Raw genomic sequence first — 25134 nt, forward strand, 5'->3', positions numbered from 1 at the left:
AGGAAAGTGAAAAAAAATTTGGAGAAAGCTATAGAACATCTCAGGAGTGCCTCAGATCTTGCAGCAGCGCCTGTACCTCTGTAAGTAACAGCAGATGACCCATCTCCTCTCCATGGGTGAATCTGAGCTCCACTGTTTGCACACTATGTGATCTAGGATATGTCGCTTAGTTTTTCTAGGTTCCGCTTTACTTTTCTATTTTATGGTTAATCAGAGTAGCATCTGTTATTGTGATGATGATGTAAAATATTCCCATGTAAACAAATCACTTTGCATACATCTTCTGCAGTGCCTGAAGGGGAGCAGAGTCCAATGTATGTTAAGCACAGGGACTAAGACCTGTGATAGGGGACTAGCTTTTTTGGGCTGATATTGCCGGATATTCTGAGCAGACTTCTTGGTGCATTCTTTATGTTACCTAAGTCCAGTCCAAGATAAAGTAATTAAATATGTTGGTGGCAAGTCAAGACAGGAAAGGCAGAGATTTATGAGTTTCTAGGCATCAGCTGAATTCTGACAACCAGAGAAATTAGTGCAAAAGGACTTGACTTCTTTCTTTTTCTTTTTTTCTCTAATTTTATTTTATTTTTAAACTTTACATAATTGTATTAGTTTTGCCAAATATCAAAATGAATCCGCCACAGGTATACATGTGTTCCCCATCCCGAACCCTCCTCCCTCCTCCCTCCCCATACCATCCCTCTGGGCCGTCCCAGTGCACCAGCCCCAAGCATCCAGCATCATGCATCGAACCTGGACTGGCAACTCGTTTCCTACATGATATTTTACATGTTTCATTGCCATTCTCCCAAATCTTCCCACCCTCTCCCTCTCCCACAGAGTCCATAAGACTGTTCTATACATCAGTGTCTCTTTTGCTGTCTCGTACACCGGGTTATTGTTACCATCTTTCTAAATTCCATATATATGCGTTAGTATACTGTATTTATGTTTTTCCTTCTGGCTTACTTCACTCTGTATAATAGGCTCCAGTTTCATCCACCTCATTAGAACTGATTCAAATGTATTCTTTTTAATGGCTGAGTAATACTCCATTGTGTATATGTACCACAGCTTTCTTATCCATTCATCTGCTGATGGACATCTAGGTTGCTTCCATGTCTTGGCTATTATAAACAGTGCTGCGATGAACATTGGGGTACACGTGTCTCTTTCCCTTCTGGTTTCCTCAGTGTGTATGCCCAGCAGTGGGGTTGCTGGATCATAAGGCAGTTCTATTTCCAGTTTTTTAATCTTTCTTTTTCTTGAGACCTGGAAGTCAGGCAAGACTTCTTTGAAAAAGTGGCATTTAAGTTCCTATGCAGAACAAGAGAACTCCTGGGCAGAGGGAAATATGAAGTAACATGTAGCTAGTTGGCAGGAAAAGAAGTCTCATGATTCCTATTTTAATGCGTCTTCTATTGCATCACACTGCCTCCATTAGAGCCTTCTTGGAATCACCAGAAAATATTTTGGATAGAGCACTGATATAACTGACTATAACAAGGATCACATGAAATCACATTCACCCATTTAATGAGTATCAAATCACTGTTATGTTCAAGGCTCTGTGTTGGGTGTGTAAAGATCCAGCATCTTTTTGCTAAAGCACATCCCATTTTGGTCAGTGGCTTCCCAGGCAGACAAATCTGAAATCCCAGCATCATCTTTTACTCCATCATCTCATTCTTCTCCTCTCTTCCCACTAGCCTTAGTCACTAACTATACATCTGGGTTGTGGTAGCATCCTTTTAACTTGAGTTCCTGCCTCTAGGCTTGGCACCTGGGGTTAAGAAGGTAATTTAGAGTTAAATATATAAGGCAGACAAATTTTGGTAAACATAAAGGCTATGGATATCCAGAATAGGATTGATTTCTTATTTTTTGTTTATTTCAGAATAAAGAAATCAGTTAAAAGCATCTGCAATTTTATCACCTAGAAATAAACATTATCACCTACTATCAATAATCTGTGTCTGTATTTATATATTTCACATATACCATTAAAAAAAATAAAATGATGTCATATGGGTAATTTGCTTTATGCATATATCATGAGCATTTTCATGAAAATAAGTATATCTACATTATCTATAATGCACATAATAATACATATTTTAATCAATGCATTATTATGTATATTATACATATTAGTATGTCACTATTCCTTAATTTACTTAATCAATCCTTCATTGATGTATTTTTATAATGCTACAGATTTCTTACTGTTACAAACATTATTATAGTCAATTGTAAAATGCATACATATTTTGTGCATTTCTTGAAGCATTTCCATCAAAATGAATCAAAAAGATTTAACTTTAAGGCTTTTGCTGAATATCATCAAATTGCTCTATGGATATTTTATACCAATTTAAACTCCCAAACTTGTCAGACTTTATTTTTTTAGGCTCCAAAATCACTGCAGATGGTGACTGCAGCCATGAAATTAAAAGATGCTTACTCTTTGGAAGGAAAGTTATGACCAACCTAGATATCATATTGAAAAGCAGAGACATTATTTTGCCAACAAAGGTCCGTCTTGTCAAGGCTATGGTTTTTCCAGTGGTCATGTATGGATGTGAGAGTTGGACTGTGAAGAAAGCTGAGTGCAAAAGAATTGATGCTTTTGAACTGTGGTGTTGGAAAAGACTCTTGAGAGTCCCTTGGCCTGCAAGGAGATCCAACCAGTCCATTCTATAGGAGATCTGCCCTGGGATTTCTTTGGAAGGAATGATGCTAAAGCTGAAATTCCAATACTTTGGCACCTGATGCGAAGAGTTGACTCACTGGAAAAGACTCTGATGCTGGGAGGGACTGGGGGCAGGAGGAAGAGGGGACGACAGAGAATGAGATGGCCGGATGGCATCACCGACTCGATGGACATGAGTCTGGGTGAACTCCGGGAGTTGGTGATGGACAGGGAGGCCTGGCGTGCTGTGATTCATGAGGTCGCAAAGAGTCGGACACGACTGAGCAGCTGAACTGAACTGAAACTCCCAAAAGCAGCCTGTAAGTATGCCTCTTCTCCTACACTATCACCTGGTCATTATTATTCTTGAATATCTTTCTCAATCTGATAGATGAAAAATGATCTCTTTATTGTATTAATTTGTGTTTCCTTGTTACTAATGAAATTGAACATCTTTCATGGGTAGTCTATTTACATTTTTTATTTTGCATATTGTCTTTCATATTTTATGTGCACTCATTGATTTATATTATTTGTCTATATTAATTTTGTCATATATACATTGGGAATATTTTCTCATTTGATGTTGTGTTTACTGATTATTGTAAAAGAAATTTAAAATTTTTATTTAACTGAAACTGTCACACTTTTTATTCACATTTTCTGACCTTAGTTTTTTCCTTAGAAAAGCTTTTCCTATTCCCAGCCCAGCAAATATTTATGTATATTTTGTTTAAATATTTTTGTTTCCATTTATTACATTAAAATCAGGTTAATTTAAATTTACTTTGATACAAGATATATGACATAAAAGTGTGTTCATGATTTGCATTTGCACTAATCTATTGATAAGTCTATCGTTTCCCTACTGGTCTGAAATGCTGATATTATCATACACCATACTCATACATATGTGAAGCTACTGAGGGTCTTTGAGGTTGGGAGATTCGAAGCAAAGACACAGGGAGGTCCAGGTGCAAAGTAATGAGAAGGATGGTAATAGGAATGGAAAGTAAGGGGATTAATACAAGCAATCTTGCATCAATGCACAGATAAATAAAGGATAAATCTTGTCTCTTTTTTGAAATGTGACGATAATAAGGAGAGGTCAAAGTAATTATAGCTTTTTTGAACTCAGGTGACTGAGGGAAAGTCTCCTGTATAAAACTGAAAAGCAGAAGTCAGCTCTGAAGTAGATGTTCAATTTGATGATTCAGATTTTGTGTTTGTGGTCCCAGCAGAGCATCTCTATAAATGTGATGATGGTGATGATGTATGTGTTTGTGTGTGTCTGTGTGTGTGTAGGAGAGAGCAAGAGACAGACAGACAGAGACAGAGAGCAAGAATGAGAGAATAGAATAAGCCCAGAATTGGTTAACTTTTATTTAGCGTCTACTGTATCTAGTGTTGTAACACGCAACACTGCATTTTCCTGGGTAGTTCATAAGCACTTTGAAGATTTTATTCTCTTCCTTAAAGAAGTAAAGCAATAGCTGCATGTCCATGGAGTCTGAGAAATGACTCATCAGCTTCTCCCTAGTTCTCTCCCCTGGCCTCTTTTCTCTCCTCCTGCCCAATCTTAGATGTTCACATCCCAGGACCCTGATCATCCTTCTCAGAATGAGAGAGGAGGTGGAATTCCATCCTAGCAGCAGCAGAGCAGGAAGGTAGAGAGCCCTGGAGGTGGAAGAAGGTAGGAGAAAAGGCTTCCTGGGGACTTAACTCTTGACTATTTTCCTCTATGCTATTTCCTCTGACTTCTTCCAGGCTTACTGCTAGTCCAAGCAGTGGCCAAGAAGAAGGAGCAGGAGAGAGTAAGTGATGTGCCCCTTCCACCCCACAATGGCCCCACCACCCACCCTGGCCTCCATTCCCCCGCTCACCCCTGAGTGCTCTTTCATAGACTGAGGTGAAGCCAGCAAAAGCTCAGAGAAGTCAGTCCTGAGGACGAGAATGCCTTCCACTGCTGTAGCTGTAAAAAGTAGAGGAATTCCATGTGGCCCACTTTGGAACATCAGACCTTTGTTCTATGGGAACCTGTGTGCTGTAGTGGTTCAGGGTCAAAGTAGTATCAGTGGACACTTCTTATGAATTAAGACTTTTATTGTCTGAGCTGAGCAGATCACGTGCAACTGTGTTTCCAGGAGACAGTGTGGCCATGGTCCAAATCACTGACTTGCAAACGGACATTGGTACTGGAGGGCCTGGAAATTGGAAATGGACTGTAGGTACTAAGTTTTCCAGTCAGGCAGATGAAATGAAGAAAATCCTTTATTGGAGATATTTGTAAACTTCTATATTTTGTAAAATGACTTTCAGACAGTGATTTTCCAAATATTTGCTTTAAAATCAAAGATTTTGAAAGTTGAACAGTCAGATGGAGTAGTCTGACTGTAGGTTATTAGAAATAAGAACTTTGTACTTTTAAATGTTTAAAATGCCCTTCAGTGCACCCTACGCTATTTATCATATAGTTACCCTGTGAGATATTGTTTTCCTCATATTCTCGATGAAGAACCTAAGGCTCAGATGGATCAAACCCCTTGACTGTTATCATGGTTCTGACAGACCTAGGACTCAAGTTCAGCCTTGAGTTCATCGTCTCCTCCTTGCTACATCACCAGCACTGCTAAAAAGCAGTGTTTTAAAGCCCTGTTTTTGAGGTTGTGTTTTTTGGGGGGATGGGGGTTTGGGGAGTAAGCAAAATCTTTACTTCCAAGACCATACATTTTTTTTCCAGGCCCAGCATGATTTATTTTGTTTGTTGGCATGAAAGCATATGTTATATAGTTCCCAAATGTGGATTTATAGATGTTATCAGAAGTCAGTTACAGGTTTAGTGAAGTGATCACACATGCACAGCATTCTTTTGATGTAACAATTTAGTGTACAGGGAAATGTAAATAGGCCAGGAGATAAAAGCTTAATGGTGTTTTAACACCCGATTCATTAAAACAGAGCAAAGAAATGCACTTTTAGATTAAAACATAGATTAACTGGTAAAGTTGTTTCTTCTGCTTGTGGACAATACAGGACCCATCTGTGATTTGTGATAAATATAAGAAGGAAAGATAGCCCAAGATTTGTGAAAGAGATTTGAACATTTCTTTGTAAAAATGATCCCCCAATATAAACAACATTAATGAACATTTCCTTTCCCTTTGCTGCTCCCTTATAATGAACATCAATTTAAACTGTGTGTCTGAAAGGTTTCTATGGAAAGCTACTTGCTAGTTTTGATAAGGCCCACGATGGATAAGGAAGCATGCTATTCATAATATAAGCTTTCACATGAAATGGGTTGATAGGGATGTGCCTATTCAGTCGCTCAGTCATGTCTGACTCTCTGTGACCCCATGGACAGGCTCTTCTGTCCATGGAATTTTTAAGGCAAGAATAGTGGAGTGGGTTGCCATTTCCTCCTCCAGGGGATCTTCCCTACCCAGGGATAAAATCTGTGTCACCTTCATTGACAGGTGGCTTCTTTACCACTGAGCCACCTGGCAAGCCCACTTGCTAGGGATCAGTTCAGTCACTCAGTCATGTCCATCTCTTTGCGACCCCACGGACTGCAGCACGCCAGCCTTCCCTGTCCATCACCAACTCCCAGAGCTTACTCAAACCCATGTCCATCGAGTCAGTGATGCCATTCAGCCATCTCATCCTCTGTCGTCCCCTTCTCCTCCTGCCTGCACAGGATGTGGTGGTCTAGTCACTAAGTCGTGTCCAACTCTTGCGACCCCATGGACTGTAGCCTGCCAGGCTCCTCTGTCCATGGGGTTGTCCAGGCAAGAATACTGGAGTGGGTTGCCATTTTCTTCTCAGGTAGATCTTCCCGACCCAGGGATCAAACCTGGATCTCCTGCATTGCAAGCAGAATCTTTACCTGCTGAACTACTAGGGAAGCCCTAGGATAAGGGATAGCAGGAGATAACCTGCTAGGGATAAGGAGAGTTAAAAATCGTTCTTTCTAAGAGGAAAGGCAGTGAAAATGGAATAAAAACCTTCTGTGGGAAACTAGAGATGGACCTGGGAGTTCTCTCTATTTCTGCCCAAGTATGAGAAACCTTGTATGCAGTCATGTAATATCCTTCCTGACGGTGAGCCAGAGGTGGGCTGGAGAGTGCTTGTACTTACCTGGCTCTCTGCTCTATTCTTCTGCTTCTAATAGGTCCTATGTGATCAGCAGAAAGGGCTACCTATAATGAGGGGTGGAAGCCGCAAGGTGGGTGGTAGGTGTCCATGTGCCAGAGTGGTCAACACACCCAAGCAAAGAAACTGAGCTTGAAGGGATAAAATACATTCTTTCAGACCACAAAATAAAGTCTTCTGTTGGGATTGTCAGGCTGTTGCAATAACACTAAAGTAATGATTTGATTTTGTGAAATTAAGATGATCTTTCCCTCTCTCCAGTTTGCCCTATCTCACCAGAGATGAAAGTCCTAGTTATTTGTTATGTGTTTGTATTTTTACAGAATCGGCTAAATCTGTCTCCTTCCCAGGAGCCTAAACTCCCCAAGTTCTAACATCGGTGGCTCCCTGTCTCTCTGGTGGATGCACCACTTAACTGCAGGTGAGAGCTGCTCGTCATCACTGAATTAACATTTTCCAGTTCCACTTTGCTCTCCAAAGAATGCTAGAATTATACATCCAGAGCAGAGTTGAAAGTCTGGTGGTACACCTTTGAGATTTAAAAATTCTTGTTTCTGGAATACTTGTGTATGTCAAATAACATGAAAGAAAATGAATAGAATTTTCACTCAAGTTTCCTTTCTCATGATCAACATAATAGTATCCTTTGGGTATGTTTCTAAGCATGGCAAATCAATCAAGTATTGTATACCTGTGGTGGATTCATTTTGATATTTGGCAAAACTAACACAATTATGTAAAGTATAAAAATAAAATAAAATTTAAAAAAATGAAAAGAAAGAAGAAATTTAAATTTAAAAAGAAAGAAGAAATTTAAGTTTGTTAAAAAGTTCAGCATTTTATGTGCAAATAAATATAGATTTATTTACATATGCATATGTCATATATTTTAGCTACAATTAGATGTGTTAATGGAAATTGTATTGTAGTGAATGCTGGCAGATAGCATTCATTTTCAGGATTACCATAAGGAAAATGGATTAATATTTTATTTGTATGTGAGAAAAGTTTTATTTTCACTTTTAGTGAAATGTTGGACCTTTAAAACCTAACATTGATAAAATTTTCATTATTTTGGCAATACTTTTTCAGAAGGAATTTGTTTATTTATTTATTTTGAAATTTGTTTATTTTGGTCAAAAAATTAGTGTAATTGTTGTGAGTATTGATTGAAGCAGCCTCACTTTATAAGTGAATGAAGATGCATAATCATGCTGGTTTCTTCTACGGATTAAATATCATCATCTTAATGCTAAACACCTGTATTTTGTTATTGTTGTTCAGTCCCTATGTTGTGTCCGACTCTTTGCGACCCCATGAACGGCAGCACGCCAAGCCTCTCTGTCCTTCACTATCTCCCTGAGATGGCTCAAACTCATGTCCATTGAGTCAGTGATGCCATCCAACCATCTCAACACCTGTATGATATGCTATAGATTTTATAAATGTAAGAAATTTACTGGAGAATTTTCTTACTATAAGGCCCAAATCAGGGACACAAATTTATAAGACTAAAGAGTCTCAGTGGGAAAGGAAATAGAAAATATTAGCGCAAAATTTAGGTAATTCAGACAGTTCCTCTCTCTCTGTTTTCTAGGTTTTTGGGGAATTTAGGAAAATATGAACTTATATCCCTCATAATCTGTGAATACAATATTCTCAATTTTCTGCTTTGCTTTGTAGGAAATCAAAGAAGCACACTGAACAAAGCACACAAACTCACCTGCTGTGAAAGCACTATGGAAAGGTCCTATGACATTTCTTCAGTTTTCTCTAAAAAGAACTGAAGAACTGATGAAATGTACTCTTAGGTCAAACAGTCCGTCAAGAACATGATTGTAATTTGCTGCTGAGAGGTATGTATAAAACATGTGGTATCTATTTACTATTTGTTTCCTCTTTCTAAACTAAACTGATGTGAAATAGTTTGAAAAAAAAATTTAAGAAATGAGTGTGACTTCTTGTTGAAAACATAATTTATCATCTGAGTGCTGATGCCTGCTCATTTTCTTTATCTTGAGATAATGATTGTCCCTTGCCTGTCATGGTCCATCAATAACTCCAGCTACTACCATCTTCCCAATATACCAACTTCCCACATGCATCTCTTCCACTGGTTAGGCTGAGTAGTTGCCTTCATGTTTTCTTGTCTTAAAGATGTTAGCCTTGTTGGGGAGAAGATTAAAAAACATTCTTCCTCTGATTGTGGTGATCATTTGGTGGTATACACAAAGATCAAATTTTTATGTTATATACCAGAAACCAATATAGGATTATATACCAACTTTACCTCAGTTAAAAACAACCAAAAAAGCAAAGATCTTATGACCTTAGTAGCTTCCTTCTCTCTATTACTTCCCAACCACAGGGCCATTACTGGGCACCATGTCCACCCATCCATTGGAATTAGGACTAAATATGGAAGAGTACCATTCTGCTTGGCAGTCGGTTATGGTGTGTTTGGTCCGTGCCAAGAACTGTGGTAGGTTCTAGAGTGCACTGTGAAGAGTTAACCTGGTAAGTTTCAATGAAATCAATGTCTAAGCATCTGTGTCGTGTTATCCTTCAGCACTATCTTGTCCACCTTGCTAGCTCCTTTCTTGTACACAAACTGTGTAAGCTCTCCTGCCCTCTGGGCTTACTTCATACCTATTCTCACTCTGTTCCTTTACCCTGGTAACATCTTTCTTTTTAACCACAGCCAACAACCCATATGTTTAGGAATGTGGCTTGAAGTCAACTCTCCAGAAAGCCTTTTTGAGCTGAGTGAGAAGAGTTACACCTATTGAACTATTTTTATTTTCCTAAATTACCAGATCACAAGCAACAATTCAACAAAGATCCCTTAATATTATCTGTAATCTGGGGGCAATGGGCATCCCTTGGATCCTTGACTAATTTTAAACTTATTTATAATTGATTGGTGATAAATATTCTGAGCTATTTTTAAAAAGACAAAAATAATTGCATTTGCAAAGGGTTTGGGGGGTAATCTAATGGTTTATGGCAGATTTATATGTCTTAAGAATTATTTTGGAAGAAGTATTAGAACTGGGGCTTGAGAAAACTATAGAGTGCTCATATTTTTGCCTAAAAAAAAAAATTAAAAGTGATTTTTCTTCACCTGTCCCCACTGATAGCAAGAACTTATGTAGATTTATGTCTCAGAAAGTTGGATTATCATATCTGTGAAAATAGCAATAAAGAATATGAAAATGTTGAAAAACTAAAGTATTTCTCTAGATCATTTAAATAATTTAAGAAACATGCACATTTGGACTTGGTCAGAATGTGGGAAGCTCTCCTCTTTTCCTCCTTAATTTTCTTTCCTTTTAGACTCTCCTCCCAAAACCATGCCTCCTATACATCACTGCAGCTGCACTTTCCAGAAACTGGAAAAATTAAACCCTGGCTATCAAATAAATGACCACTTTTAACATCTCTGAAAGTACACTAAACCTTCTCTATCTCTTCTATTTAAACTTTCTATTCTACACAAACATTTAAATAAGTCCCACGTTGACCTGATTCATAGTTTTTCTGTTCTCCCTTCCCCCTTATTATTGCTAATAGTAATACTATTTTTTCTACTGTTCATTTTAAGCATGCAGTATTTCAATTACACTTAGACTAAATATTCTTTTATGTGATCAGGCCTTGAAACCTGACCACCATACATAGAAATGTTATGAAGAAATATATTTTAAGATTTACAAGTGACTTGCTACCATATAGCCTGTTTTAAGCGGGAAAATGTTCCTAACAAACATAGATTTTCATGTGTGAGTTTTATACCCAGTTTTATAATTTCAATTAAAATTTGTTAATTTGTTAAGTTTTACTCTGACTGTTACTTTTTGGGACCTTTTTGAATTTCCCATCAGTTTAGTTCAGTTCAGTTGCTCAGTCGTGTCTGACTCTGCGATTCCGTGGACTGCAGGAAAGGCCAGGCTTTCCTGTTCATCACCAACTCCCAGAGCTTACTCAAAGTCATGTCCATTGAGTCAGTGATGCCATCCAACCATCTCATCCTCTGTTGTCTCCTTCACCTCCCACCTTCAATCTTTCTTAGCATCAGGTCTTTTTAAACGAGTCAGTTCTTCACATCAGGTGGCCAGAGTATTAGAGTTTCAGCTTCAGCATCAGTCCTTCCAATAAATATTCAGGACTGATTTCCTTTAGGATTGACTGGTTGGATCTCCTTGCAGTCCAATGGACTCTCAAGAGTCTTCTCCAACACCACAGTTCAAAAGCATCAATTCTTTGGTGCTCAGCTTTCTTTATAGTCCAACTCTCACATCCATACATGACTACTGGAAAAACTATAGCTTTGACTAGATGGACTTTGTTGGCAAAGTAATGTCTCTGCTTTTTAATATGCTGTCTAGGTTGGTCATAGCTTTTCTTCCAAGGAACAAGCATCTTTTAATTTCATGGCTGCAGTCACCATCTGCAGTGATTTTGGAGCTCAAAAAATGAATTTCCCATATTACCACCTAATTGACAGTTTCTATATTACTAATATCATTTTCAACATATGAAGTTATTAACAGTCTAGCTTGTAAATCAATTCTGATTAGTCTATGATAATTACTTGGATTAAATATTACTGTCTGAAGCAAGTGGCCTAGTACTTTTGATCTTTAAAGAATCCAAATTATATTGATTGTTTATTCTGGTTGGATGGTGGATAATAGGCTTGTGAAATTTCAAACAGATTGGTTATACCATATCAGTACATCATGATTTCCCAGTGCTACCCACTGAAAACTCACTATGACTCCTTGCCCTCCAGCATCTTCTTCAGGGTGTTCTTTACTTCTGTGTTCCTCAAGCTATAGATCAGGGGGTTGAGCATGGGAATTATAAGACTATAAAACACAGAGACCACTTTGTTGTACTTCCATGAATTCCCTGCTTTAGGTTGCCTTAGGTACATGAAAAATAGTGTTCCATAGAAAATGATGACCACAGTGAGGTGGGAGGCACAGGTAGAAAATGCTTTGCACTTGCCTTCTGAAGACTGGATTTTTATGATGGAAAAGAGGATGCAAATGTAGGAGATGAGGACAGTCAGGAGGGATCCAGTGAGATTCACTGCAGAGAAGATCAAGAGCTGCTTTTCTTTGCTGTGGGTGTCAGAGCAGGAGAGGGCAAGGAGAGGGGGGTCAGCACAATAGAAATGGTGGATGATGTTGGAGTCACAGAAAGACAACTGGAAAGTCAGAACTGTCTGTATCACAGAGTTTAGGAAACCATAGGTATAGACCCCGATCGCCAACTCCTTGCAGACCCTCTGAGTCATAATGGCTGTGTAAATCAAGGGATTGCAGATGGCCATGTAGCGGTCATAGGCCATTGTAGCCAAGAGGAAGCATTCGGTGGTGGCAAAAGCACTGGAGAAGTAGAGCTGGGCAAAACAGCCTGAAAAGGAGATGGTTTTTTCCTTTATCAATAAATTTTGCAGCATCTTGGGTCCAATGGAAGAGGAGTAACAAAGATCAATGAAAGCCAGGTGGCTGAGGAAATAGTACATGGGGGTATGGAGCCTGGAATCCATCCTGATGAGCAGGATCATGCCAAGGTTTCCCACCATGGTGATGAGATAAATGACCAGGAACACCACAAAGAGAGGAAGCTGAAGCTCAGGACAGTCTGTGAATCCCATGAGGACAAATTCTGTCACTGTGGTATGGTTGCCTCTTGCCATCTTGTTCTTTCTCTTGCTGAAAAAAGAAAATATGGCTTCAAAATGATTAGATATTTACAAACAAAAGCTTCTTACCTCTTTGTTTCAGTACAAGATGACCAAAATTTGGGTTCACAATCCCAGTAATTAAGAGCCATCATTTAGCTTTATTCTGCTAAAACAGATGCAGAAATGTCTGAACTCATTCATTTTCTCTTTTGATGGAGATTTACAAATTGACCTGTAAGTGGCACCAAGTTACACTCCCAACAATTTTGTACAAGAATATTGGTTTTCCCACAAACCCGATGCTATGAAATTTTAAACCTTGGCCGCTGTGATGGTAAATATTGGTAACTTGTGTCTCTTGATTTTTATCTTTTCTAGCATCTTTCAACCAATTATTTGCATGTATTTTTTTCTATGCTTGGTAAGTTCAATTCCTTTGCTAACTTTTTATTAAGTTGTTAGCATTCTAAGCATTTTATTTACAGGTCTCTTTCTTTATTAAGGAGATCAGCCATTTGATATATGTATTACAAGTTCTTTTTTGGCTTGTCCCAGTCCTTCATTGTTGGTATGGTAATTTTTCTTTGTGCTGTGTATAGTAAATCTTAAGTGGTTTGATGTCAAATTTATCTTTTCCTTTTAAATTCTGGTCTCTGTGATAGGATTGGCTAAGCCTTCCTAAATTTAAAATTATTAAAATAATAATCTCATTCTATTCTAGAACTTTATTAGATTTCCTTTTTATATTACAGTGTTTGAATTTCTGGAGTTTAATTTTGATATAAGGAATTAGGTAATCAACTCTTTTTATTTCTCTGAAAAGCTAGCTGGGTGTTCTGATGCCATTTTTTTTGGTGAGAAATCATTTGCCAACTGATTCTGTTGATTTAAAACTTCAGCCTTTTCACAAAGTAAAGCATTCATAAGTACTTGGGTTAATTTTTGCTTCTTTTTATTTGTAGTCTTTTCTAGATCCAGGACTAAACCCTTAAACACAATATTTAAAACTTGATTTTAATACCTGGTAGCAAATTTTCTGGCTATTCTCACATGTATTTTGTGTGTGTGTGTGTATGAGGAACTTTGCCGTTATTTTATCAAGTCCCCCTCAAATTAAAAAAAAAATTATTTGTACTTAGAATGCTATTGCATTGAATGAGTATGTTGACTTGGAGGGAATTGCCGTCTTTACAACTGAAATCTTCTTTTCTGTAATTAAGGTATGTATTTTATTTATTTAGGACTTTCCTAAATGGAATTTTAAAGTTTTCTTTACACCTTACAGATAAACATCCTGCATATTTCTTTAAAATTTATTCATAGGTATTTTATCCTTTTGTAGCTATTGTAAGTGAAATCTTATTTTTTTTAACTTTGTGGTTTATTTAACTATTATTTATATATAGGAAAGCTATTGATTTCTGTAAATTAATTTTATAACTGTCTTTCTTAGTATTGTTCCTCATCATTTAAAAATAGTTTTTTAGTCAATTCTCTTCTTTACCAATACAAACTCACATAATATGAAAAAGATATGAAATTCCTCCCTCATTTCTGTATACTCTCTCATTCTTCTCTCTCCTCTACTTGTATTGGCTAGTACTTCCAGAACAATGTAAAAAACAGTAGTGATAGTACTGGCAGTTTTTACCTTTAAACTTCTTAAAGAATGCTTCAGGAATACATAGACAGAGATGACATCCAGTATAACATAACTGGTGTTTGAGAAAGACAAGGCATTAAAGAACTACAGATAACTAGTGTGGTTAATAGGCTTTCTAGGAATAGGCCCACCTTTGACACTGGCAGGACCCAAGGCAAGAAAACCAAATGGAGGCCCACGTATCATGTGCTTAAATATTAAAAGTCAGAAAATAAAGTCAACAAAGTAATAAAATACATCCTATCTTTCATTCTTAACAAATACACTTTTATAATAACCTGGAAGGCAGAGTTCTTGGGATGCGTGCCTCTCTAAGCTGGAATGAGGTGGCACAAGGAAAACCTGTGTCCAGCCACACATGTGGCTGTGCAAGCCTAGACACACCGGCCTGCATGAACACCTCTGTTCACATCCTGCAAACAGCCATCCCTTGGCTCCCCTTGAGGCCCACGCATGTGAGCATCTGTAGTGAGGTTCACCCTTACTAGGTGATCTGGGAAAGAAACTCCTATAGATTCTGGGAGTAAGCTAGAGGCTGTTTGGGCCAGGAATTTGAAGGTCTTGTTACTTGGATGGTCTTGAAGGAGTGGATAGGATGGACTCTGGGTGGACACATCCCTGTGGCCTTGTCCAGTGGGATATAGTGGAGTAGGAAGAGGCGTAGAGTTGCCCTGAAGAATGGAGCTAAGGCAGGGTCTCTTTTGTTTGAATCTAAGGTCTGTGATTGAATGATGAGAAAAATGGCTAGAAACTGGTGCTTGACTGAAATTGTTTTCAAGTCTGAAAGACCAGGATAATGATAACCTAAGAATTGATCATTTAATTTTACCTTGTCTCTTTCCAAGAAGATATAATACAACTTAAATACATACACATCAAAATTAATATCATAGAATTCAAAAGTTGAAACATAATTGAGGGAAAAGGAGAAGCAAAATTTCTCTCTGTATTTACATAACAATGTTACTGAGGGTTAGTACTTTTAACAGAAATAGAATGAGCTAGGAGTGGAGTTGGAGGGAAGGATGTTGAATTCAGTTTGAGGGGATGGGGGCATCTATCGCACAATCAGAGCTCATGATACTGATTTGGGAGTCATAAGTGGACAGAGGATGCTAAAAGCTGTAGGGACTAATGAGGTCATTTGAGGAAAGAGAAAGAAGGAACAGCAAGGGTTCAAGGACACACCTTTGGAAAGTATATCTTTAAGGGTTAGGAGAGGAGCAGCAATCTTAGGTGTCCTAAGATCTTCAGATCTTATGTCAGAAAATGTCAGAAAATGGTATGGAATCTTTTAAATATGGTAATTTCTGACACTCCTGGCTTATGGCAGAGGTAATCTGTTTTGTTGTGGTTTTCTCTCTCTCAATAACAGTTTTAAAACAAACAAAAACCCCTGAGATCTTTAGGCACTGCATATAAACAATCTTAGTAAAATTGTTGTTGTTCTGGATTCTGTGCCATCTAAAGGCAGGAAAACATTCTTTTGAATTCATTTCTAGAATTGGTTAAGTCCTCCCACCTCATTTCAATTACTGTGATGGTTCTCACTTCAAACTGAATAATGGAAGGGTTAAATAACCCTGGAGGAAACCAAAAAGCCAGTGGGCAGACTCCAGGTTTATTCAACAGCTCTTGTGTGATAGAAGGTTTAGATAACATGTTAGCTGTTATAGAAATGATTGCATATTTGCCTCTGAAGATTCAAAGACATGGTTAATGCATTCTATTCTAATTTCTAGATTTTTAAAGTTTTCTTTTCCATTAGCTCAATATTGAATCATTATTTATCCTATGGAGATGCTTGTCTGCGTTCCAAAAAATTTCTAATTGGATAGTCTTTCTTAACAGTTTTCAAACCAGTACACTCTCTGATTTTCTTCAAGGGCTATTAAGATTGAGGCTTATAGATAACATTAATGCTTAGTCTATTACTTCTTAGAATATAGAGCTACACCTGATGATAAATTCCAGAAACAAGTATCTAATAATAAATGTTTGACTTATCATTTTCCACCAAAGAGAAAGTTTATGATCACTTTAAAAAATAAAATACTGAGTATTGTGGTTTGATTACTCTCAAACTGGCTAATAATAACTGATGATTATTTGAATATTTGTAATGTGCTGAGACTGATTTATTTACATGTATTATTCTGTTTAATCAGTAATTGTCATTTCTTCTATTTTCTTCATGAGGAAATTGATACACAGAAATGTTCATCAGTTTTTCCAAACTTATAAAGTAGATGAGCCAGAATTTGAAACCAGTTAGGCTGGTTCAAGTTAGGCTGGAATCAAGATTGCTGGGAGAAATATCAATAACATCAGATATGCAGATGACACCACACTTACGGCAGAAAGCGAAGAAGAACTAAAGAGCCTCTTGATGAAAGTGAAAGAGGAGAGTGAAAAAGTTGGCTTAAAGCTCAACATTCAGAAAACGAAGATCATGGCATCTGGTCCCATCACTTCATGGCAAATAGATGGGGAAGCAAGAACTGATGCTTTTGAACTGTGGTGTTGGAGAAGACTCTTGAGAGTCCCTTGGACAGCAAGGAGATCCAACCAGTCAATCCTAAAAGAAATCGGTTCTGAATATTTATCGGAAAGACTGATGCTAAAGCTGAAACTCCAATACTCTGGCCACCTGATGTGAAGAATTGACTCATTTGAAAAGACCCTGATGCTGGGAAAGATTGAAGATGGGAAGAGAGGGGGACAACAGAGGATGAGATGGTGGATGGCATCACTGACTCGATGGACATGAGTTTGAGTAAGATCCAGGAGTTGGTGATAGATAGGGAAGCCTGGTGTGCTGCAGTCCATGGGGTCACAAAGAGTCAGACACTACTGAGTGACTGAACCGAACTGAGGCTGATTCCAGAGCCCTCAGCCTAAACTATACTGCCTCCCCACTTATGATTCCTCAATATTTATATGTTTTTTAATCTTGTTTTTCTTCTTCTTATTTTTTTAAATTTAGACTCCTATGAGAAAATTTTAGGTATGGTATGATGAGTTCAGTAATACTTCTTAGTTTGCTCAGACACTTTTAACATTTATTGTTGTGTTTAACTGATACATTGAAATTTAATGATTCAGAGCATTGTGCTTTTCCTTTCTTTGTTTGAACAATTAAAACAATTAAGATATATTCTTAACCCCTGGGAAGAGGGGGCACATGAACTACTTGGAGAATCTGACGAAAGCTAAGTATCTCTTTCTAGGAAAGTTTCACTCACATAAAATTTTGCGTTCGATTTCATAGCCTTCATGAGTTTCTCAGGTCCCTGCTAAGGTTTCCTCATAGATTAATACACCAATAAAACCTCCAGCTTTTCCCAGCCAGAGTCAACCAGACCTTCCCCATTTGCTTCTCTGACAGAAGCAAAACACCCCTGTCCAAAGCCCCATCCTGTCCAGTCCCAGAACTGACACTCTTATCTTGGCTACCTTATAGTTTGTATTACAACAGCCTTGGGAGTGAAGACTACTTACAGGTACCTCTCAGACAATCAGTCAGGATTCCTAAAGCCCTGGAAAGGTCCACTTAGAGCATTTCTAATTGGAGGAATGAGCTTCTTCATGTCTGACTGGAAGGCTTGGTTTCTGTGTTCCACATCCACAAACTGTGAGTATTTATAAAGTTAAAGTGTAACGAGTATGTTATCACCTGTTATTTCACCACTTCCTGGGTACCAAGGGAATTGTTTATATAGAGTTTCTGGGATATATTTTACATTTGATTTAAACTACCTTTGGGAATTAAAATCCTGAATCATCCTGGTAACTAACGATGACTCAGGCTATGATGCTTTGGTGCACGTTCTCAAGATGACTTCCAAGTCCAGAACTTTTTGTGTGATACTTGGAGATAACCTTCCTGCTTTTGGAAGGACATCTTCAATGGATGGATGGCTTTGAAGCTGTGGCTGGGGTGGGAGCCTAGTGAGGGTTTTATAGGGGACTAAATAAGGTTATGCAAAGGTAGTGTGACTAGGAATCACATATGGGACATTTTCTTTGCTAGCAAAGAAAAGATGATTTTAGCTAACATATTTATTTTTCCCCTTTTGTAGTGAAGAGAAAAGCAGTTTTCATTTTTCTTGTTACATATTTTGTGTTGAATCAAATTAAGGAATGAAATCATATTCAAAACCAGTGAAAGTGAAGTGAAATTGTCAGTTGCTCAGTCACGTCTGACTCTTTGCAGCCCATGGACTGTAGCCCGCCAGCTCTTCTATCCATGGAATTCTCCAGCCAAAAACTGGAGTAAGTAGCCATTTCCATCTCCAGAAGATATTCCTGACCCAGTGATCAAACCCAGGTCTCTTATGTTGCAGGCAGATTCTTTACCATCTGAGCCACCAGAGAAGCCCATTCGAAATCAGGTCAGTGACTAAATGTTTAATGGCCCCATAGGCCTCCTCCCCTTTTTTTCTCCCTTCCCCATTCTGCTCTGGAATGAAATTGGGACAATAGCCAGGTCAGTGTTTTACTGTATCTGGTCTTTCCTCATGGCCACTAAGGAAAAAGACATTAGAACCTGATACTCTAGGTCATTAATTGCAGTGATTTAATACAGCCCTTGAAGTACTGCTGCAAAGAAGATTGCCCCCAACCTCAGTATTCGAAGCAAGGCAGGGCTAAGGTGAGAGCATTCTCCAATTAGAACCTATGTTTTCCATCCCTCAGCATTTTCCAAGTCCATTGACTCACACCAAAGAGGAGGAAGCGGGTACAGAAGTGCGTTCATGTCAGACCCGGTGGCATGGTGCTAGTAGCCTCTCCTGGTCAGTTTTGTCCTGGTAGCAGGTAAATCTATAATTTTCATTCTGGTTTAAAGGCGAGAATTTCTAGACTATCTACAGTATAGAGTATGTAAGTTTGATTTGCTAATTGAAGAAGTCCATGATCAAATGCCATATTTGATCACAACCAGCTTACCCTGACAATAAGCAATGGGACATCTATGCACATCTACCTTGAATAGTGACTTAGAGAGCTGGAGTTAGGGACAGAGGCAGAGGGTCAGGTAAACTACTGCCAAGGATCACATTTCATGTCTAGTCCCAGTTCAGATGATAATCAATGGTGTTTACTGAGAATTGATTTTCTGATGGAATTTTCTTTTCATAATTAGCCAATTGTAGGGATGGAATATCTGAGGGGAAAGTCAACCAGGCCTCCTAAATTCTATCCTTGCATAAAGCAGATGACACTGTGCACATCACCTGGTAGAATGCCTATCAGGGAAAAGATCAGGAGAGAAACTGATTCTGTAGGTCTTACAGAGCTGAGGAGAACTGACTGTGGTCCTTTTGAGTCAGAATTTACACTATGCTGTGCTCAGCAAAACTGGGAAACAGAAGTTCTAAGTCTGGGAGCATCAGATGGTCACCAGTGAGGTTCTAAAGAAGAGAAGAGTCTCTTTAAGGGTTCGCTGGGTCATGAGTTTAATTCCAGTTTTTAGGAAGGACTTGTGTTAAAGGAAAGGGCACATGTTTTTTCATGCTTTCAGCTTAGGACACACTTTGAGAAGGAGCCTTCTGTAGGTGTGAAAGAATCTTGGTAAGTTAACTCTTAAAGTGTCAGTGTCAAAACCACTGATACTTTGTTCAACCACAGTCAGGAACCCATATGAACCTGATGATTCTTTTGCTGAACTGTGAGTTAGTGGGTGCTCCGAATTACCATGTCTGCCCTAGAGGAGCTGATGTTCTACTTGCATTTGGTTTGAAGTTTTATTACACATTTATATTTCCCTTGATGAAATGTTCCCATATTAATACAGTGTGGAATAAGTGAAGCAACTAAGAATGTACTCTTTTAATTTTCTCCCGGTATGACCAAAATTTAAACAGGCCTAGAAGAAATGCTGGTGTTAGCATTTGAGTGAACAAATTCAACCTTCAGAAAAAAGAAAGGCATTTGCCCTCCTGTATTTACTATCTGTGCATTTGTGATCTATGACTTCCCATAAAATAGTTTATCTATCTACATTGAGGAAAGTCTCTTCTTTTTATGACTGAGAAAAGAGATGCTCTGGGCTGTGATTACACTGGAGATATTGCAATTCAAATGTTTGATTGCTTTGTATTTGTCTGAGACTGAGATGAATGACTGATATGATATCAACATACTGATCCATGATTTGCTCAATAATGTACTATAACAAAAAATGATTTTCCAAGAACATGATTTAAGCAGAACTTGGAAATTACAATTTACTTGATATGTATTTTCCTTTAGATAGAAGAGCTCATGGATGAAAGTAACTCAAATGTTTTGGCACTTACTATAGATGATCAAAATTAACAAGGTGTATTTTGTGGTTTGAGAAATGAATACCTTTTGTATTTATCACTCATGGGCCCCACAGAGTGTAAGAGAGAAAAAAGGAATGGCATGAAGAAATTTTTAATTTGAGAAACCAGTAGATAAAGAACCAATAAGCTTATTGTCTCATATGGACTATTACTCTTGTGTTATGTAAAACATCTTGGTTTTCTGAATTTGATAATTATTTTTGTATTCAAACATGTTATCTCAGTGTCCAAGGCCAGGTGATACCAAGCAGATTGGACCCCAGTTCAGCTTAACTGTTAATAGCAAGTCCTGCTTTCCTTTGATGCACATACAGCAGTCTTTTCCTTTGGTGCTGTTTCTGGGAAATTCCTTTCCTTGGATTGCCTTGAGGTGTGTTAGGGAGGGTTCAGCATGTGTATTGTTATTGTTGTTGTTCAGTAGCTCAGTCGTGTCCAACTCTTAGCAACCCCATGAACTGCAGCACACCAGGCTTCCCTGTCCCCTATTTTCCAGAGTTTGCTCAAACTCATGTCCATTGAGTTGGTGATGCCATCCAACGATCTCATCCTCTGTCATCTCATTCTCCTCCTGCCTTTGATCTTTCCCAACATCAGCATCTCTTCTCCTCACTTCAGGTGGCCAAAGTATTGGAGCTTCAGCTTCAGTATCAGTCCTTCCAGTGAAATCAGTCAGGGCTGATTTCATTTAGGATGGACTGGTTTGATCTCCTTGCTGTCCAAGGGACTCACAAGAGTCTTCTCTAGCACCTCAATTGGAAAACATGCCTATGGCCTTGGTTATCTGCTCCAAGTAGAGATAAGACTTGAACCAGTTTGTTTTGGAATACTAGAGAGAAAATTGGATAGGAATGAGAGGTAGAAGATGTAGCTTAAAAAAAAAAAAAAAAACCTTCAGAGGGTAGAATCCTTGGGACTAAAACCTTAAATATCTGGGAGATGAAGACAATCCCAATAGTATCAGTGATATTTACATAAATATAATTTTAAAAATCAGTGGTAAAGAATTCACCTGTCATTGCAGGAGATGTGGATTCGATCCCTGGGTCAAGATGATCCCCTAGAAAAGGAAATGGCAACCCCTCCAGCATCCTTGCCTGGGAAATCCCATGGGCAAAGGAGCCTGGTGGGTTATAATCCATGGGGTCATGAAAGAGTTGGATACAACCTAGTGACTAAACAACAACAGCAAATTAAAAAAAAACAACAACTGTTCTCCTTTGAGCAAAATCTCTAACAGCTAACAGCTTGAGTCAGGGTTGTGTAAGAAAAGAAATGGATGATGGTCTAGTCAGCAAAGAGTAGCAGAGAGGCTACTATTGTGTATGTCCTTGAACTCAGGTAAGCCTAGGCCAGAAGATTATTCCAGACTTCTTTAGACACCATGATCACATAGCTCACAAGGCAATTGATGGACATGGATTGGCCATATGATACTCTGGTTAGGAGACAATGAACCCTGTTGAGTGGAACACGTAAGAAATGAATCTGTATAAAGGAATCCATCATGATAATAGTTATTCTCTGCAAGATGAGACTGTGCAGTGCCCTGAGAGAATGACAGCCTGTGCAAGGAATGTGCAAGGGGCATAGACTAAAATGTGCAAGGGGCAAGATAAATTCCAGTCTAATTGGAGTAATCAGGATTGTCTCCTGTTTCCAGGCAAGAATGATGTCATTCAATGCTAAGAAAAACACAAGAGGGACCTTTGATGTTCTTGATTTTCTAGAACTCAGAGAGGAGGTGCTTCAGTCTAGTGCACAGAATTTCTCCAGTTATTTTGTTTGTTTATGAATTTTTTTTTCATCTGGGGGGAAAAATAAGAAAATAGCAGAAATTGAGGAAAATAATGAGTAATCAGAGAGACTGAGATTAGATGTAAACAGATTGCTTTCAGCACATTTTTGGTGTTAGTTCTGCAAACACAACTCTCACATTGTTAGTGTGTGCAATCAACATAATGCTATATTTCCTCCTTGTAATCTCACCACAAACATTATCAAGTCCTCTTTCTCTCACCCCCTCCCTTGAATTATGCTGTAGGCATACATTCTGATAATACCATACCTTACATTTGAGCCTAATTTTAGCAATTGATTTTTGAAGAATAAAAATGTCCTGATAAAAGGGTGGCTTATGAAAGTGTTCAGTGGAAGGAATTCTGGTATACATTATGGTTTGATATAATTAAGATATTAAAATATAACAGGCATGGGGTATTGTTGACGTCATACAATTTAAAGCATAATGATAAAAGGAATAAAGATGAATGAATGAATGATAAGGTAATAAGATGTTGATATTTGACTGATACTCTAGGTGTGTCCTCCTCCCACAAAGACATTCAAAGAGATTTTAAAACATCTATTGCTAGACTGAACCCTCACATCCTTTTTGTCTTGCTCATTTCAATAAGACTTTGTATGAAAAATGTACTTTATTGACCAATGGAATACCTATAACTATAGCATTAATTAATTTATTCATGTTTCAAAGCTATTGTTACATAGTAGATTCTATAACTTTCTCCCTTCTATTTTCTGATTTATTTTAACTTATTCACAAATGCATATATCTGAATAAAAAGGTCTTTTTTGCTTCTGTTCAGGTACTTATGTCCAACTTGAAACTTTTTAATTCATTTCTTTGCACATACTTCATGTTGCTTTTGCACTTATTATTGCATTATTATTTGTTTGGATGGTTCTCCCCCAAGTACTTAATTTGTAAAGCTTCAAACTTACTTTGTCAACATACTCTATAACACACTTTAGCTCAGAATATGACTCATCTAGGAGATTGTTTTGAAGCCTGTTGACCCTCGAATGAAACCTGACCAGTAGCCTTCTCAGTGGTGGGGCAAGCTACAGATTCAGACAGTACTCACCAGTCATCGGCAAAGTGATTAGTAGAGATTTTAGAAATTTTATTTAAAATGCCAGTTTTGTTAAATTTCAAAAAGTTAGGTAGTTTCAGTCCCCAAAGGGGAAGAAGGGGTATTTCTCTAGTATTTATATTTCTGTTTGAATACATACATACATATACATATATATATTTAAGAATTAATGACATCCCCTGTACTCTGGGGGTAAGAGTAATGACATGCCCCCATTATCTGGGGATGAGGCATGACTTGCAGATGTGTTTACTGGGGAGGCAGAGATTGTGTCTCACCTATGAGTCTTCTGGGGCTAGTCTTCAATTTTGCAACTCAGCTTCAGTTCCAGATATAGATGTGAATCCCTGGACTAATCTTCAGACTCACCATGGTCTCTAAAATTGTCTATGAGGGAAGGCTGCTCTGCTCCCCAAGGAGTCATTAAAACCATTTACTCTGAGTTGACTAATCCAAACCCAAATCTGGTTTTAGGAAAACAACTTTCACATCTAAAGTAAGTCATTGCTCTAATGAGCTTGAAAATATATTTGTTTATGACCGTAATATGATGTCAGCCATGGTTTCAGAGTCAGCTATTAGTAGGACTGAATAACAATGATAACCAAAAATAAGAGTAGCAGGTAGTAGGTAGTAGTAGCAGTAGTAAATTAATTATAATTTTGTGACTAAGAGTGAAAATTCTGGAACCATACTACTCAGGGTTGGAGTCCAAACTCATCCCCTTACTAATCATATGATCTTAGGCAAATTACTTAACCTTCCTATGCTTCTATTTCCTCATCTGTCAAGTGGGGATTATACCAGTGCTTCTCAGTGGGTTGTTGAGAGGCTAAAACTAATTAAAAGTTTCTTGTGTTACTGTTTTCATGATATTAATGGTATCTGATATTTATGAGTACTTGCCATATGTTGGGCTTCCCTGGTAGCTCAGCTGGTAAAGAATCCACCTGCAATGCAGGAGACCCTGTTTTGATTCCTGGGTTGGGAAGATCCCCTGGAGAAGGAGAGGCTACCCACTCTAGTATTCTTGGGCTTCCCTGGTGACTAAGATGGTAAAGGATCCTCCTGCAATGCAGGAGACCTGTGTTTGATCCCTGGGTTGGGAAGATCCCCTGGAGGAGAGCACGGCAACCCACTCCAGTATTCTTGCCTGGAGAATCCCCACGGACTGAGGAGCCTGGTGGGCTACAGTCCACAGGGTTGCAAAGAGTTAGACACGACTGAGTGACTAAGCACATGCCGCGTGTTAGACACTATTCTAAGCCTTTTACAGATATTATCTCACTTAATATCTAACAGTTCTACTATCTTCATTACATAGATGAGAAACATGAGTATTTAGAGTTAAGTAACTTGGCCAAGGTTACAAAGCAAGTGAGTGGCTGAGATGGGATTTGAAACAAGTAATCTGAGCCCAGAGTTTAGATCTTTCTCCTTAACACTATTCTGATGTCATCTACATTATATTATATTCATTTATATTATCATATTTACATATGTAATAGTGCTATTTCAATGAAAGTGTGAAAATGTTAGTTGCTCAGTTATAGCCCACCAGGGTCCTCTGTCCATGGAATTCTCCAGGCAAGAATACTAGATTGGGTAGCCATTTCCTTCTCTGGGGGATCTTCTCCACCCAGGGATCGAATCCAAGTCTCCTGCCTTGCAGACTTTTTACCGTCTGAGCCACGTTATTTCAA

The 25134-nt window shown here is 38.2% G+C and overlaps 1 long non-coding RNA gene across 2 annotated transcripts in view; it reads left to right on the forward strand.

Moving 5' to 3' along the window:
• LOC139187311 (uncharacterized) overlaps window positions 1-25134 on the forward strand; it is an 89355-nt gene that overhangs the window by 60844 nt on the left and 3377 nt on the right. Inside the window, exons 2-8 of one of the 2 annotated variants that reach the window (XR_011570862.1) lie at window positions 3-80; window positions 2396-3012; window positions 7168-7265; window positions 8528-8700; window positions 9213-16981; window positions 18552-18599; window positions 18904-19023. This is a non-coding gene — a long non-coding RNA (uncharacterized lncRNA). Of the gene's footprint in view, window positions 1-2; window positions 81-2395; window positions 3013-7167; window positions 7266-8527; window positions 8701-9212; window positions 18600-18903; window positions 19024-25134 lie in introns of both variants that reach the window. The other variant, XR_011570861.1, reaches the window with a different exon arrangement.

This window comes from Bos indicus, chromosome 15, assembly GCF_029378745.1.
Source record: "Bos indicus isolate NIAB-ARS_2022 breed Sahiwal x Tharparkar chromosome 15, NIAB-ARS_B.indTharparkar_mat_pri_1.0, whole genome shotgun sequence".
NCBI classification, from domain to species: domain Eukaryota; kingdom Metazoa; phylum Chordata; class Mammalia; order Artiodactyla; family Bovidae; genus Bos; species Bos indicus.